General features: G+C 44.4%; 1 non-coding gene and 1 pseudogene across 1 annotated transcript; one reads left to right on the forward strand and one right to left on the reverse strand.

Annotated features, from left to right (window-relative positions):
• Positions 1-1,636: 1,636 nt before the first annotated feature.
• LOC100591981 lies at positions 1,637-7,569 on the reverse strand (annotated as a pseudogene).
• Positions 6,828-6,937, forward strand: LOC115832962. The gene has a single exon (XR_004028375.1). It is a non-coding gene; the product is annotated as a U6 spliceosomal RNA (small nuclear RNA).
• Positions 7,570-15,882: the final 8,313 nt, after the last annotated feature.

The following is a 15,882-nucleotide window of genomic DNA, read 5'->3' on the forward strand; positions in this document are numbered from 1 at the left end:
TTATGTGGATTTTGCTTCAATAAAAAAGGGGCTTTGTTTCAAGAATTTCTCATTTTCTTTTTGTGTTTTTTGAAAATTCAGAGAAGAGACAGATAATAAGCAACCCTAATCTGGGTGTGGCTTTGTTGCGTGCTTCACGACTCTCTGGTCTCCCTCTGCTGGCCAAACTGCGCAACATGTCACCATGTCCCAAGGCCTCTTGAGAATGTCTCAATTTTATGTTGAAGCACAAATGCAAGGCTGCGTTACTAAGAATCACTCTCCAAACCTGGTTTCATGTGCATTTTATGTGTGCAATGTACTGAAAAAGGAATCAGATGTTTTGTTTCTATGATGTTACATAGGATTAATTATATATTAACGATTTAAAATTTGCCCCTAAGTCTCAAAACAGAGACCAAACCGTTGTCATTTCCCCTGGGCTTAAAACCAGAGTGAAATTGCTCATTTAAGTGTTTAGTTTAAGTAGAGCATAAAGCCCTGGAAAAAAAAAATTACAACAGTAGATATGGAAAAGCTATTTTTGTACTCAGGAGGGGAGGGGTTGGCTTTGTCTAGTGAGTCAGTACGCTCAGAAGGATGTGGGTGCCGGTTTGGGCTAAGATAATCTTCAAAATGTATGTTAAAAGGACGCGAATTCATCAGTTGAATTTGTTTTTGTGAGAATTAAGAGTCATAAATTATTGTGGGAAGGCACAAAGTATGTGCTACATGGGATTTTCCAAAATGTTCAGTATCAAAGAGGATTCAAGAAGGGTAGAGGTCAAGCCATCCAAACTGGCCCTCTGATTCTTAGAGTTGCTTTTATTTTAGGATCTTTGCATTTTTCACTCCGCATGCTTGAAATCTCCACCCCCCCATATTCCTCCCTCCTTTCACTGTCCCCCGAGTTCCTCCTACCCTCTGGTCAAGCTTTGCCTTCCTCAGAGGCCTTCCTGAATGCTTGGTCCAAAGTAAATTCCTTATACCTTCTTATCGCCTTACATGGCAACCTCTTTTTTTCTGTTATAGCACCACTGTAACTTACAATTATATATATTTGTTTTCTTGTATGTTGGCTCTCCCCCTTCACCTGCAACTAGCTTTCTAAGTCCCCTTAGGCCATGTCTGTCTGATCAAAACTGTATTAACGAACATAGGACCTGGCAAAATGTTAGCAAGGAGCAAATATTTGTTGAACAGATGAATTAAATTCAAATATTATTTCTCTGGTCCCAGTCCACTACTTTCTGGCTTCTTCTTTTATGCCAGTTAGTTCTTTTAAGACTCAGTCTGTTTTCTTACTCTTGTGAACTTTCTGGAACAACTGATTTATTTCAGGGTTCCTCTTTACATAATGAGAGCTACTGAGTAGAATAGAATCTTCACAACTTCTGGGGGGTACCAGAACAGATGCCAGAAAGAGGGTACCATGGCCATTACTGGCACCTCAAGACAAGGGCAGGCTTCAAACAGGGAGGCCTGTGGCAACCCCTCCCCTGTGTCTGGAGCTGAGGGGACGGGGAGCTAAGAACAAAGGAAAGAAGAGAAAAGTGGCCGGGGAACAGGCGGGGAGCATGGTCTTCTTGCCCATCTTCCTCAGGGGTTGGGGGGTACAGAGTTGGTGGTGGCCCATCCTGCCAGGTCCCGCTGCCCCTCAGAAGAGGCCCCAGTCCGTCAGGTTGTTCTTGATGATGACGTCGGTGATGGCATCAAACACGAACTACGTTCTTGGTATCGGTGGCGCATGTGAAGTGTGTGTAGATCTCCTTGGTGTCTTTGTGCTTTTTCAGGTCCTTAGACTTACTCTGGATGTAGCTGGCTGCCTCATGATACTTGTTGGCCCCTGTGTACTCAGGGAAGCAGATGGTCAGGGGCTGTGTGTGAGCTTCTCCTCGAACAGCTCCTTCTTGTTGAGGAAGTAGATGATGGACGTATCTGTGAACCACTTGTTGCAGGTGCTGTCAAACAGCTTTTATCCCCTAAGAAAAGATACACTAGTCCTATAATTCTTACCGTCTGTGTTTTCTCATCTGTAGTACCTGATTTTACTCTGAGAGGGAATTCAACTTGGGTTTTGGTTTCTGAGTCTGGAGTCATGCACATGGTTTTCCCCCTCCCATCTTTATCAAAACTGTCCCTATCATCAGAGGGAAAGGATTTACCAATTCCTCCTTTAAAAGAGTATCCTGGCGGCCAGGCCCAGTGGATCATGCCTGTAATTCCAGCACTTTGGGAGGCCGAGGTGGGTGGATCACCTGAAGGTTAGGAGTTCGAGACCAGCCTGGCCAACATGGAGAAACCCTCATCTCTACTAAAAATACAAAAATTAGCCAGGGGTGGTGGCAGGCGCCTGCAATCTCAGCTACTCGGGAGGCTGAGACAGGAGAATTGCTTGAACCCGGGAGGTAGAGGTTGCAGTGAGCTGAGATCATGCCATTGCACTGCAACCTGGGCAACAAGAGTGAAACTTCATCTCTCACACACACACACACACACACACACGCCGGGCACGGTGGCTCACGCCTGTAATCCCAGCACTTTGAGAGGCCAAGGTGGGCCGACCATGAGGTCAGGAGATTGAGACCATCCTGGCTAACACGGTGAAACCTTGCCTCTACTAAAAATACAAAAACTTAGCTGGGTGTGGTGGCACGCACCTGTAGTCCCAGCTACTAGGAGGCTGATGCAGAAGAATCGCCTGAACCCAAGAGATGGAGGTTGCGGTGAGCCGAGATCGCACCACTGCACTCCAGCCTAGGTGACAGAGTGAGACTCTGTCTCAAAAAAAAAGATCCTAGCTGGGCGAGGTGGCTCACGTCTGTAATCCCAGCACTTTGGGAGGCTGAAGTGAGTGGATCGCTTGAGGTCAGGAGTTTGAGACCAGCCTGGCCAACATGGCAAAACCCTGTCTCTACTAAAAATATAAAAATTAGCTGGGTGTGGTGGTGGGTGCCTATAATCTGAGCTACTAGGGAGGGGATGCAGGAGAATCGCTTGAACCCGGCAGGCAGAGGTTGCAGTAAGCTGGGATTGTGCCACTGGACTCCAGCCTGGGTGACGGAGCAAGACTCAGTCTCAAAAAAAAAAAAAAAAAAAAAAAAGATTCTACTCCTGGCCAGAGACTCAACCAAGCAGAGGTTTAATGCCACAGAATTTCAAGTAGGCAATTTGCATCTCTGAAAACCTTCAGATGAGAGAGAGAGAGGGGCCACCAATTCACTGGATTCCAGCCCAACATAAGAGTAATGTCTCTGGGGCTATTTTTCTTTTTTTTTTTGAGATAGGGTCTCACTCTGTCACTGCTGCTAGAGTGCAGTGGCCTGATCCTGGCTCCTTGCAGCCTTGACTTCTGGGCTCAAGTGATCCTCTCACCTCAGCCTCCAGAGTAGCTGGGACTATAGGCATGCACCATCACACTTGGCTATTTTTTTCTATTTTTCTTTTTTTTTTTTTTTTGAGACAGAGTCTCACTTTGTTCCTCAGGCTGGAGTGCAGTGGTGCAATCTCGGCTCACTGCAACCTCCACCTCCCTGGTTCAAGTGATTCTCCTGCCCCAGACTCCCGAGTAGCCGAGATTACAGGTGCCTACCACCAAGCCTGGCTAATTTTTGTATGTTTAGTAGAGAGGGGGTTTTGCCATGTTGACCAGGCTGGTCTTGAACTCCTGACCTCAAATGATCCACCCGCCTCGGCCTCCCAAAGTGCTGGGATTACAGGCATAAGCCACCATGCCTGGCCTATTTTTTTGTTTTGTTTTGATTTTCACAGAGACAGGGTGTCTCTGTGTTGCTCTGGCTGTCCACAAACTCCTGGTTTCAAGTGACTCTCCTACCTCTGCCTCCCAATGTGGTGGGATCACAGGCATGAGCCACTGTGCCCTGCCTGGAGCATTTCTTCACCTAAGCAAATTAGCTGTTCTAAAAGCTATGCTAGGTGTTGGAGGACTTTTGAAACACAGCTTTATTGTGTATTTACTGCAAGGTTTTCATTGACTCGTTGTGAAACTGGTAGGATTTCCCTGACTACAAAATTCTGTGACTTTCACTTCTTTTTTTTTTTTTTTTTTTTTTTGAGATGGAGTTTCGCTCCTGTTGCCCAGGCTGGAGTGCAATGGCACGATCTCAGCTCACCACAACCTCCGCCTCCGGGGTTCAAGAGATTCTCCTGCCTCAGCCTCCCAAGTAGCTGGGATTACAGGCATGCGCCACCACACCCGGCTAATTTGTATTTTTAGTAGAGACAGGGTTTCTCCATGTTGGCCAGGCTAGTCTTGAACTCTCAGCCTCAGGTGATCTGCCCACCTCAGCCTACCAAAGCGCTGGGATTACAGGCGTGAGCCACCGTGCCCGGCCGACTTTCACTTCTTTTAACTGGTTCAGGGTAATCAATAGTTGAGAGACTGAATGTTAAGGACAGAAAAACTCAAACCTCTGAAGCCATGGTTTCCTCATCTATTTTGTTTTTTCATCTATAAAAATATCTCTATAAAGGTGTAATAATCATTATAAGAGCAATTACAAAGCAATACTTTGTGCCAGTTTACTGTTATGATATATATTTACATATAGTATGTATAAACCACATTGTATATATAAACTGTTTTCCTTATAGCCACCCTTTGGAGAAGGTACCATTGTTTCCGTTTTATTGTTATTTTTTATAGGTAGGATCTCTGTCTGTTGCTCAGGCTGGAGTATAGTGGTGCAGTCACAGCTCACTGTGGCCTTGAACTCCTGGGCTCAAGTGATCTTCCTGCCTCAGCCTCCAGAGTAGCTCGGACTGCAGGCTTGTACCACTGCTTCTGGCTAATTTTTAGATTTTTAGTAGAGAGGAAGTCTTGCTATGTTGCCCAGGCTGGTTTTGAACTCCTGGACTCAAGTGATCCTCTTGCCTCAGCCTCCCAAAGTGCTGGGACTACAGGCGTGAGCCCCTGTGCCTGGCCCATTGTTCCCATTTTCTGCTGGGGACAAGGAGACACAGAGAAGTTAGGTAACTTGCCGAAGGTCACACAGCTAGTAGAAGGCAGAACACAAACACAAACCCAGGATGTTTGAGTCTCTATTTTAAAAATCCTAGTGCTAATTACCTGGCACAAGATAAGTGTTGTTAAGTCTCAGTTTCTTTTTATAGCCTCTCTTGAACTTTCACGAAAAATGGTTATTACTTCTTCAAAGTATCTTAATACAAAATTTGAACCTTCCAACCCCCCTGCCTTTTCAGATGAGGAAACGGAACTCCAGAAAGCTTGAACCATGTGTTTTGTGTGGCCAGATAGGACTAGATCCTAGCTCTCCTGCCTAATCTGGGAAGGAATAATGGTTCTCCATATTATTGTGTTCCATCTACTTCCATCCTTAAGTATGGTTTTGTTGTTATTTTTGTACCATTTTTGAAAAGAAAGGAAAATAATTTCCTTCCCGAATCTCACTCTTATCTCCAAATTGTTTTCTGCAATTAAATAACACTCGCAGCACTAACAGAGGCATAACTAAATGGAATGTGCTGCTTTTCTACCAGAGTGCACAAAGGGAGTGAGCAAGAGTTTATCACTGCCAAAGTGAGGAGAGGAAGACTAGTTGGCATTCATTTTTTTTCTGTCTTTTCCATCTTCATCCCTTCCCTCCTTGTTTCTGGCTCCAGCTGTCTTTCCCTTTACCTGGATTAGGAGTATGGGACTATTGCTGGTGTCACCCTAATAAAAATTCAAAGATAGGTTAATAAGAGATAGTGCCCAGAGATGGGTAGTAAGCTAGGGTTTCAGTAGCTGCTGCCTGATCTCTTTTTTTTTTTTTTTTTTTTTTTGAGACGGAGTCTTGCTCTGTCGCCCAGGCTGGAGTGCAGTGGCGCAGTCTCGGCTCGCTGCAAGCTCCGCCTCCCGGGTTCACGCCATTCTCCTGCCTCAGCCTCTCCGAGTAGCTGGGACTACAGGCACCCGCCACCACGCCCGGCTAATTTTTTGTATTTTTAGTAGAGACGGGGTTTCACCGTGGTCTCGATCTCCTGACCTCGTGATCCGCCCGCCTCGGCCTCCCAAAGTGCTGGGATTACAAGCGTGAGCCACCGCGCCCAGCTGATCTCTTTTTTTTGAGACAGGGCCTCGCTCTGTCACTCAGGCTGGATGGTAGTGGCGCTATTAAGGCTCACTGCAGCCTCAAGCTCCTGGGCTCAAGCAATTCTTCTACCTCAGCCTCCCTAGTAGCCGGGACTATAGGCACATGCCATCATGCCCAGATAATTTTTGATTTTCAGTAGAGATGGGGGTCTCACTATGTTGCCCAGGCTGATCTAAAACTCCTGGGCTCAAGTGATCCTCCTGCCTCAGCCTCCCAAACTGTTGAGATTACAGGTGTGAGCCACCATGCCCAGCTTTGGTGCCTAGTCTTTTCTTGCCCCTGAATGAAAACAGAGAAAGCCCCGAATTCCTGTCTTTATTGTGTCATTATCTCAATACATGCCTTTGCATAATTTAGTTACCCTGTACTAGCCATCCATAATTTTCTCACCTTTGTATGAAATACTATCTTTCCTATTATCCACTCTCAAAGAATTTTGGCTTGGCCATGAAATAGTACAGTGACAATGACAATGTTCAAGAGATCATGGTGTTTTGTTTTATTTTGTTTGGCTTAAATAAAAATTCTCAGAAGTATCACATATATGTCTATAGTTGCAAAAGTGCAACATAGCTTTATAGTCTTTGAATAGCACTATTCTAAAAGGCCTCATGATTTTGGACCTATAGCTAAATAATATATTTGATCATCCTGAAACATCTATTGCACAAAAATGAAAGGAAAACAGGATTACCACGGTAAAAAACTACCGTTTTCAAAACAGAAGAAACAATGCTTGCTTCAACAGCATATATACTAAAATTGGAATCACACAGAGATGATTAGCATGGTCCCTTGGTGGGGATTACGTGCCCATCATTCGTGAAGCATTCCATATTAAAAAAAAGAAAGGTTTGAGGTGGTCATTAGAATAGAGTTCCCCTCTTTTTTTTTTTTTTTTTTTGCTTTAGCAGAAACCTTTTGGGAAGGTTTGGGGGCTTTGGGTATTGATTGGCTTAGATGTTGAGTAATCATAGTTCTTTGTTTGCTAGGCTCAGGTTTTTTTTTTTTTTTTTTTTTTTTTTTGACAGTTTCGCTCTTGCTGCCCAGGCTGGAATGCAATGGCATGGTCTTGGCTCACTGCAACCTCTGCCTCGCGGGTCAAGCAATTCTCCTGCCTCAGCCTCCTGAGTGGCTAGGATTACAGGCATGCACTACCATGGCCGGTTAATTTTGTATTTTTAGTACAGACGGGGTTTCTCCATGTTGGACAGCCTGGTCTCGAACTCCCGACCTCAGGTGATCCGCCCACCTCGGCCTCCCAAAGTGCTGGGATTACAGGCGTGAGCCACTGCGCCCGGCCAGGCTTGGGGTTTCTAAAGCAATACAACTTACATATAATGTTAGTACTTTTTTGTTTTCTATTCACATTCCCCAAGGTTATAACCAAAACCAGAATTCTTTTTATCTTGTTTCTTAGAACAAACTGGTGCTTGGGCCATCCACTACTTTGTAGCTTGTTGACCTCTATCATGGCCCTATCCGAGGTGGAGAGGCAGAGTGAGACAGTCCCTTCTTTTCTGGCTACATTCTTTTGACTGGCTCTTTGTAATGAGAACAATTGTCCCCTTTGTCATCCAGGGCATGAATAACAGGAAGTAACTGGGAGTGATCTGTGGATATCAGTATCCTGGCCTCCTTAGCATTCACTTTATTTTTGGGTATAGAATTTTGACATTCTAATCCTGGAAAGCCAGAACTGATTATTGGCCATCTTGGATTATTAACCATAGGCAAAACTGTGTTTTTCATATTTTCTGTTTCTAGACCAGCTAGGTTCAAACAAAGTTTGACTCTTTCTTGCTGGACTTTACCAAAAAGCAAACATTTCAACATAGTGAATATTCTATCAAGTTTCCAAACATCCAGCCTTGTTATTGTTAAATATATGAAGAGTCCTAATATAAAATAGGCAGCAATCTAACCAGGCGTTTTTTACCCAAAACCAGTAACTGATAATCATTCCTAACTGGGGAGTGGGGAAATTCTCACTACTTTATACCTCACCTCAATTAGCCAATTCCACCTTTTAGGGGCTGTTATTATTTATTTATTTATTTGAGACGGAGTCTTGCTCTGTCGCCCAGGCTGGAGTACAGTGGCGCGATCTCAGCTCACTGCAACCTCCGCCTCCCAGATTCAAGCGATTCTCCTGCCTCAGCCTCCCAAGTAGCTGGGACTACAGGCACGTGCCACCATGCCCGGCTAATTTTTTGTATTTTTAGTAGAAACGGGGTTTTACCATATTAGCCAGGATGGTCTCAATCTACTGACCTCGTGATCTGCCCGCCTCAGCCTCCCAAAGTGCTGGGATTACAGGTGTGAGCCACCGTGCCTGGCCTCTTCTTCTTCTTCTTTTTTGTGACTGTGTCTCACTCTGTCACCCAGGCTGGAGTGCAGTACTGCGATCTTAACTCACTGCAGCCTCCGCCTCCTGGGTTCAAGTGATTCTTGTGCCTCAGCCTCCTGAGTAGCTGAGACAACAGAGTGCGCCACCATACCTGACTAATTTTTGTATTTTTTTTTTTTTTGAGACAGAGTCTCGCTCTGTTGCCCAGGCTGGAGAGCAGTGGCACGATCTCAGCTCACTGCAAGCTCCGCCTCTCGGGTTCACGCCATTCTCCTGCCTCAGCCTCCGGAGTAGCCTGCCACCACGCCCAGCTAATTTTTTTTTTTTTTTTTTTGAGACAGAGTCTTGCTCTGTCGCCCAGGCTGGGGTGCAATGGCGTGATCTCGATTCACTGCAGCCTCCACCTCCCAGGTTCAAGCCATTCTCCTGCCTCAGTCTCCCAGGTAGCTGGGACTACAGGCATGTGCCACCACGCCCAGCTAATTTTTTTTGTATTTTTAGTAGAGATGGGGTTTCACCATGCTGGCCAGGCTGGTCTCGAACTCTTGACTTCAAGTAATCTGCCTGCCTCGGCCTCCCAAAGCACTGGGATTACAGATGTGAGCCACCGCGCCAGCCGTATTGTTTGTTTTTTAGTAGAGACAGGGTTTTGCCATGTTGGCCAGTCTGGTCTCAAACTCCTGACCTCAGGTAATCCACCTGCCTTGGTCTCCCAAAGTGCTGGGATTACAGGCATGAGCCACCGCGCCCAGTATGACCTCTTTAAAGGCTCTGTCTCCAAGTGCACTCACATTGGGGGTTAGCGCTTCAACATAGAATTTTGAGGGGGCCCAATTTAGTCTGTAATAGCACTATTTTTGGATGCATTTGGATTCAGGACCTAAATGAAATCATGGAGACTCTGTCCAATCCTTATCATGTTAAACAGGTTTCCATGTGCTGGCCTTTCACAACTCTGAATTATATTCTTATTATTTAATAACTCCAATGCAAAGAAAACATCTTTTTCTCGATGATTCTAGCAAAATATTCTGCAGTTGCCCCTCATTGGCCTGGGGAGGAACATGTGCATATCTTTGGAATAATCACTAGATCCAGGGAAATGGGATATGTTGATTGTTCGTTCCTGGGTCATATGTCCACTCCTGGACCTAGGATGGGGGTGAATTGTTTCATTTGAAACACAGGAACTCAGAATAGGTAAGAGGGTGTTTCTCCAAAGGAAAATCAAGGTGTTGCTATCAAGAGAATGAGGAACAGATGATGGCAGGCAAAATGCAATAAATACTACTTCGTGATGTCTAAATTTTCTTCTAATGCCAATATGCTGTGCTTTAATCTTGAGTCACTGAGTATCTTGAATGATACTGGTCCATTGTTTTATAGGGCAGTGCTGCCATTGTTTATAAAATTCAGCATTCTTTCCATAATCTCTGGAAGAGTAAAAGAAATATGTTATTAATTTTGAAGTTCAAAGTGTATGGAAGTACATTTCTCTACTGAAAATGCGAAATTGGACACCCAGGGAACTATGCACCAGCCATCATCTTAAGAAGTGCAAAGTTGCCTGGCGCGGTGGCTCACGCCTGTAATCCCAGCACTTTGAGAGGCCGAGGCGGGCGGATCATGAGGTCAGGAGATGGAGACCATCCTGGATAACACAGTGAAACCCCGTCTCTACTAAAAATACAAAAAATTAGCTGGGCATGGTGGCGGGTGCCTGTAGTCCCAGCTACTCGGGAGGCTGAGACAGGAGAATGGCGTGAACCCGGGTGGCAGAGCTTGCAGTGAGCCGAGATGGCACCACTGCACCCCAGCCTGGGCGACAGAGCAAGACTCCGTCTCAAAACAAAAAAAAAGAACTGCAAAGTTGAACTTCACTGCAAAGGATTATTCTGAGAGGTTTGCTTTCTTTTCTTTCTTTCTTTTTTTTTTTTTTTTTTTTAGAGATGGAGTCTCATTCTGTTGCCCAGGCTGGAGTGTAGTGGCGCGACCTTGGCTCACTGCAGCCTCTGCTTCTCGGGTTCAAATGAAGCTCCTGCCTCAGCCTCCAGAGTAGCTGGGATTACAGGCGTGCACCACAATGCCCGGCTAATTTTGTATTTTTGGTTGAGACAGGGTTTCACCATGTTGGCCAGGCTGGTCTTGAACTCCTGACCTCAGGTGATCCACCTGCCTCGGCCTCCCAAAGTGCTGGGATTACAGGCGTGAGCCATCGTGCCCAGCCAAGAGGTTTGTTTTCTAACGTGGTTTTCTATTGATAGCCATAAAAATAGAATTCTATAAACCTACAAATAGCTACCTAAATAGAATGCTAACTGTCACATAGCGAAGAACAATGAACTTATTTATTAATTAAAATGTATTGATTGATGTTTATGGTGTATCGATAATTTTTCTGTTTTTCTGAAAAATCTCTGTGCTCATTTACAGGTTAATGTTTAATGTTTTTGTGTTTTTTTTTTTTTTTGCTACAGCTTCTAAAGCATGGGGGACAGAGCAAGGAGGCCCTGAGGCCCAGGGCCTAGGGGAGGATTCTGTGGATATTTGCTACTTCACTTGTTTGTTTTGCAAAACTGTACCCTATTGTATGATGCTTGTGTTCTCCTGCTGTTCATGGAAGTATTACCAATGTTCATTAAAATTTAGGAACCAGGATATAGTTTTTTTTTTTAGCACTTATGTTGTCACTAGGGTAAGCTATGAAATAGAGGTGGAAAAGGCCAGGCACAATGGCTCACACCTGTAATCCCAGACCTTTGGGAGGCCAAGTTAGGAGGATCACTTGAGCCCAGAAGTTTCAGACCAGTCTGGGCAACATAGCAAGACCACATCTCTAGGAAAAAAAAAAGAGGGCCAGGCGTGGTGGCTCACTCCTGTAATCCCAGCACTTTGGGAGGCCAAGGCAGGAGGATCACGAGGTCAGGAGATCAAGAACGTCCTGGCTAACACGGTGAAACCCCGTCTCTACTAAAAATACAAAAATTAGCGGGCGTCGTGGTGGGCACCTGTAGCCCCAGTTACTCGGGAGGCTGAGGCAGGAGAATGGCATGAACACGGGAGGCGGAGCTTGCAGTGAGTGGAGATCATGCCACTGCATTCCAGCCTGGGCGGCAGAGCAAAACTCCGTCTAAAAAAAAAAAAAAAAAAGAGAAGTGCAATGGTTCTGAGGAGTATAGATTATACAGTCCCACGTCCTGGCAATGGTTTATAAAATGTGGGATGCCCCACTTCCTGTCATTTGGCATGAGCTGTTAGTTTCATGCAATATTTCCTTTTCCTTAGTTGTGATTTTAATCTCTAATCTTGTCATTCATACATGCATGGTCACTACCTTTCTCTTCTCTACATGGCCAAGGATAAGAGGTTTGCCTCTTGAGTAAAATGGAGCCCACCATGGGATGTACTCCTAATTAAATTTCAGAAACAAGTTAATGTTATTTTGAGGATCATTTGTTCCTATTTTCTTTGTCTATACTGACAAGATGGTTAACTTCTACTGAACAGAAATGAAATAGGGCATGGCACTTTAAATACTATCTGTGAACAGAAATGATGGACAATACACTTTTTTGTTTGTTTGTTTTGTTTTTTGAGACGGAGTCTCGCTCTGTCACCCAGGCTGGAGTGCAGTGGCATGATCTTGGCTCACTGCAAGCTCCGCCTCCCGGGTTCACACCATTCTCCTGCCTCAGCCTCCCGAGTAGCTGGGACTGCAGGTGTGTGCCACCACGCCCAGCTAATTTTTTGTATTTTTAGTAGAGACAGGGTTTCACTGTGTTAGTCAGGATGGTCTCGATCTCCTGACTTCGTGATCCTCCTGCCTTGGCCTCCCAAAGTGCTGGGATTACTTATAGGCATGAGCCACCACACCCAGCTGGAGGTATCTTTTACGTTATAAAATAAACTTTTCCATTTAAGCATAGTTTATACTGACAAAAGTACATACATTTTAAGTATATAGAGCAATGATTTTATGAATTTTGACAAGGGGAACACATTCTGACCAACCCCAAGTCAGGAAATAGAACATTAACCGAACCCCAAGCTCCCTTTGTGTTCCTGCCAATCACTACTTCCTCTTTCCCAAAAGCAAACAACTATCCTGAGTATTGACAGCATAGGTTAATTTGGCCTGTTTTGGAACTTAATATGAACTTTATTCCTTGGACCTCGCTTTTTCCACTCAACATTGTTTGTGAGAATCATCTATAATGTTGTGTATGCTCACATATTTATTGCTGTAGAGTTTTGCATTATAACCATCATTTGTATTTTCATTGTTTCCAGTTTTTTGTTTTTACAAAATGCTCCTAGGAACAGTTTTTCATTATTTGACTTTATACACTATACTAAGGTTTTTTTTTAAAACCACGAAGATGATTTAATTAAAAGAAAACCATCTTTAATGAGGATTGCTCCATATCCTTAACAATTCTTAACCCTTCGACTACCCATTCTTCATATTCTTTTTCAATTCCTCTTTCTTCCACTTCTCAAATGTGTTTACAGCTTTAAGATTGAGTCTTAATCTCTGTTGCTTTTTTTCTTTACATTAGTTCCTTCACAGAATTATTGCTGTGAGGGCTTTCATGTTGCTTCTATGTAAATGACTTAAATCAGTGTCCCTTCCCCAACCCCATGCTCATACTCATTTATTAGTCAGTCCTTAAGCCCTATATTTCATTTCAGTCACTCTCCTATTTATTACACTAGCGTAGCACTAATCCTATGGCTTTATACCCAGCTTAACTGTAAAAGGCAAATACTTTTTTATATGAGGGTCCCTGTCCATATAAACAATTTGAGTCACTCAAAATCAGCAGTTCAGTCTTGTGGGATCCCATAAAATAATACTGCTCTTACTAGGCACCTTTCTAGAAGTAGGCTGACTGCAGCCACAGCATAAGCATGGGTCTAGGAGCTCCTCTGGACATCTGGGAAACCCCACTTGGGGGAGAGTAGAAGAGGAACCAAATGACAGGCAGGGTGTTGGAGAGTGCCCTGAAGGGATGCAATGGACATGAGGCCACTGTCTCAGGCAGTGGACAAGACTTGGAACTATTTGAGAAAGGCACTCCAAAGCATGGGGGTCAGAGAGAGGAGGCCTGGAGGCCCAAAGCCTAGGAGAGGATTCTACTGTCTAAGGGCAGTCCAGTCTTCTCATTACCTTCAGGGTAAAGTCCAGTCTTCTGTAACATTTTAATTTCTCCACAATCTGGCATAACTCTCTAGCATTTGTAGAGGAAGGACCTTGATTCAGTGGTATGCTGGAACTAACTTTCACTGCTTCCAAGAGGCAATCATGGACATTTCTTCCCTAGTCCATGTTTAGTGATGTCACATTGGTAGCTTGAAATTTTCCATGGTGGCTTATTGGCAAATGCTACAAATCATGTTTTTCTGGTTTAAGAGCCAGTTAAACATATAGCCATACATCACCGCATAGATTACTGTGGAAGGAATGTCTTCTTACTAGAGTGAGAGATGTATGTTTTACTAAGGCTCCCAAGAAAAGGTTGTTTTCAAAGTGTTTCCTGGTCAGAGAGTTTTTTGGAACTGAAGAATTTGAAGGGAGAGTAAGAAAATTTACCAGAAAAGGATGGAATTCTAGGAAGGTTTTATTTATTTACTTGAGACAGAGTCTTGCCCTGTCACCCAGGCTGGAGTGCAGTGGCGTGATCTCAGCTCACTGCAACTCAGCCTCCTGGGTTCAAGCAATTCTCCTGCCTCAGCCACCCAAGTAGCTGGGACTACAGGTGTGGGACATCATGCCGGGCTAATTTTTGTATTTTTAGTAAAGATTGCGTTTGACCATGTTGGCCAGGCTGGTCTCGAATGCCTGGGCTCAAGTAATCTGCCTGCTTTGGCCTCCCAAAGTGCTGGAATTACAGGTGTGAGCCGCTGTGTCTGACCAAGGAAGATTCCTTCATATAAACTTAATTTAAGGCCTTTGTTATCAGGCAGACATGGAAAAGTTGGACCTCTCTGTCATTATTTTTATAAATTTAGATGATTTTAATACTAAAGACTAATAAGGAAAAAACAAAATTAGATCCAAAATTTATATAAAAATATTAGTAAGTATAATCCAATAGTTAAAAATTGGTATTAATAATAAAGAATACCCAATTAGTGGCTGGGCAAGGAGGTTCACACCTGTAATCCCAGCACTCTGGGAGGTTGAGGTGGGTGGATCACGAGGTCAGGAGATCGAGACCATCCTGGCCAACATGGTGAAACCCCATCTCTACTAAAATATAAAAAATTAGCTGGGCATGGTGGCATGCGCCTGTAGTCCCAGCTACTCAGGAGGCTGAGGCAGGAGATTTGCTTGAACCCAGGAGGTGGAGGTTGCAGTGAGCCAAAATCATGCCACTGCACTCCAGCCTGGCGACAGAGCAAGATCCTGTCTTAAAAAAAAAAAAAAAGAATACAATTAGGACTTATTGTAGGAATTCAAGGATAGTTCAATATCAGGAAAATTCTCAGTATAATTAGTTATATTAGCAAGTTTTTGTTTGTTTGTTTGTTTGTTTGTTTTGAGACGGACTCTCATACTCTCACCCAAGCTGGAGTGCAGTGGTGTGATCTTGGCTCACTGCAAGCTCTGCCTCCTGGGTTCATGCCATTCTCCTGCCTCAGCCTCCCAAGCAGCTGGGACTACAGCACCCGCCATCACGCCCGGCTAATTTTTTGTATTTTTGGTAGAGACGGGGTTTCACCGTGGTCTCGATCTCCTGACCTCGTGATCTGCCCGCCTCGGCCTCCCAAAGTGCTGGGATTACAGGCGTGAGCTACTGTGCCCGGCCTATATTAGCAAGTTTTAAATAATCTAAGTAGATTTTGAAAAGATAATTGATAAATTTCAACAGCCATTTCTTTTTTTTTAAATTTTTTTATTATTATTATTTTTTGAGACGGAGTCTCGCTCTGTCGCCCAGGCTGGAGTGCAGTGGCACAATCTCGGCTCACTGCAAGCTCTGCCTCCCGGGGGGTCATGCCATTCTCCTGCCTCAGCCTCCCACGTAGCTGGGACTGCAGGTGCCTATTACCACGCCCGGCTAATTTTTTGTATTTTTAGTAGAGATGGGGTTTCACCGTGTTAGCCAGGATGGTCTCGATCTCCTGACCTCGTGATCCACCCGCCTCGGCCTCCCAAAGTGCTGGGATTACAGGCGTGAGCCACTGCGCTCGGCCTCAACAGCCATTTCTAATAAAACTCTAAAGTCAGTTAAAGAATTGATATATTTGACTATATTAAAATTAAAAACTTCTGACTGGAGTGCAGTGGCTCACTCCTATAATCCTAGCACTTTGGGAGGCCAAGGTGGAAGGATTGCTTGAAGTTTGATACCAGCCTGGGCAACAAAGCAAGACCCCATCTCTACAAAAACAAAACAGAAAAATTTGCTGGGTGTGGTGGCGCATACCTGT

Source organism: Nomascus leucogenys, chromosome 23 (assembly GCF_006542625.1).
Source record: "Nomascus leucogenys isolate Asia chromosome 23, Asia_NLE_v1, whole genome shotgun sequence".
In the NCBI taxonomy this organism is placed as follows: Eukaryota; Metazoa; Chordata; class Mammalia; order Primates; family Hylobatidae; genus Nomascus; species Nomascus leucogenys.